This window comes from Pteropus vampyrus, unplaced genomic scaffold (genome assembly GCF_000151845.1).
Source record: "Pteropus vampyrus isolate Shadow unplaced genomic scaffold, Pvam_2.0 Scaffold90, whole genome shotgun sequence".
Lineage (NCBI taxonomy): Eukaryota > Metazoa > Chordata > Mammalia > Chiroptera > Pteropodidae > Pteropus > Pteropus vampyrus.
The window spans coordinates 1,917,570-1,919,689 of record NW_011888871.1 but is presented as its reverse complement, the minus strand read 5'-3'; positions in this window follow the sequence as shown (position 1 = coordinate 1,919,689).

The window sequence follows — 2,120 nt, the reverse complement described above, 5'->3', positions numbered from 1 at the left end:
GCTTGGGGGCAGGGAAGGTGGGAGGCGGGGCTGGCCCTTCCCCTTCAGGCTCACTCTCCATTTCCTGGGGGAGGGGGCTGAGTGTCTTTTTCCTAAAGTGGAGAAGTCCCACAGGGGAAAGGGGGCGCCAGGGAGAAGGTCGTGAGGACCAGTTCCCGTCGGTTTTCTCCTGGTTTGAAGGTGGGAGGGGCTGGCTGCAGAATCGCGTGGTGTCTTCTAAGGTGTGGTCACTGGTGTTTTCAAAGTTCTCAAGGGTCCTGTGTGTCGTTGTCAGATGTGAGTTGGTGGCGTGTTCACCCAAACGGAAGGGAGAAGCCCAGAAATCGAGACAGGAGGGGAGAAGCCTCCACCAGGGGCCTCGCCTGCCCCACACCCGCTGCGGGATCTTGGGTAGGCGTCCCAAGGTCTCTGGACCTCAGCTGGTTGATCTATAAAGACAAGAGGCTTGGTCTCAATGACGTCCAGATTTGAACACTGGCGCTGCCCCCTCTGTAGTCGGAATAGAGCTCTCCAGCCGGGCTGGGGGCTGGACCACGAGCTCCTTCTTTTAAGCATCTTCTGTGGGTGGTGAGTCCTCGTGAGAAAATGGGATGCGTCGATAAGAACTGTTTCCCTTCCCTCCTCATCGTGGGGTCCTTAAAACCATGCAGACCACAAATTAGGTCCTTAAATAAAGGGTTCGTGATTGAGTGAATATAATAGTTTAACCCAGTTCTGTCCAATAGAAATATCATACAAGTTTACAATTTTCTCGTAGCCGTTCAGGTTAATGTGTGGCAAATTTCCTATTTCACTGTCCTAAAAAGGAAAAGAAGAAACACGTGAAATTAATTTTAAGAATATATTTTAGTCAACTCTTTATAAAAGTGCTATCATTTTAATATGTAACTAAATAAACATTTATGAGACATCATTTTACATCCTCCCCACCCCCCACCGCCCCGACGAGTCTTCGAAATCTGGTGTGTATTTTGTACTTACAGCCCATCTCACTGTGGACTAGCTCTGTTTCAAGTGCTCAAATGCCACATGTGGCCCACAGCTGCCATGTTGAACAGGACAAGAATATTCTCCAGGGCAGAGATGAGTGTTTATTTTGGTCTGTTCTGGCTGCTATAACAAAGTTCCACAGATCGGGTGGCTTATAAACAACAGAAAATTATTTCTCACAGTTCTGGAGGCTGGAGATCTGAGTGCCAGCACGGTTGGGGTCTGGCGAAGACTCTCTTTTGGATCACAGATTGCCGACTTCTTGCCATATTCTCACACGGCGGAAAGAGAAGGAGCCGGCTCTGTGACCTCTTTTTATAAGAGCACTAATCCCATTCATGAGGGCTCCACCCTCATGGCCCAATTATGTCCCAAAGTCCTCATCTCCTAGTGTAAGACCATCACACTAGGAAGTAGATTTCAACATAGGAATTTTTTTGGAGGGAGAGGGACACAAACATTGCATTTTTAACGGCGCTCCTAGTTAAATGCTGTGCGTCACTGCAAAAGATGATTTCCCTCTCTGAGCCTCTGTTTCTCAATGGATGGTTGGACCGGCTGATCGTTAAGGTTCTCACTTAGAGTATTCGAATGGTTTACCTACCTCAAGAAACATACTTGTCATAAAGGCCGGAAACAGACTCATGTCTGTAAGACATTTGATTTTGACAAATGGGATGTTGCTGATCAATGGAGGCAAGAAAGGTCTATTGAATAAATGGCACTGGGACTGTTGGTTATCCGGACGGAAATAATGAAGCTAGAGCCCAACCTCACACCACACAGAAAAAAATATTTCTAGACGGATTAAAGATTTAAAAGTAAAAATTAAAAAAAGACTTGAAAACTTTTAGAATATATAAAAGAATATGTTTAGGACGTCGTGATAGGTAAAGATTTCTGAAGGCATAAAAAGTATAAACCATAAAAGGAAAGATGGATAGACTAGACTACGTTAAAAATTAAGAATTTCTATGCACCAAAAAACGCCGTAAAGAAAGTAGAAGAAAAGCCACAAACTTGAAGGATGTATTTGCGGCACAATTAGCCAACAAGTAATTAATATTCAGAATATGTAAAGAACTACGATAAGAAAAAGACAAACAAGTCAATAGAAAATGTAAAAAAAG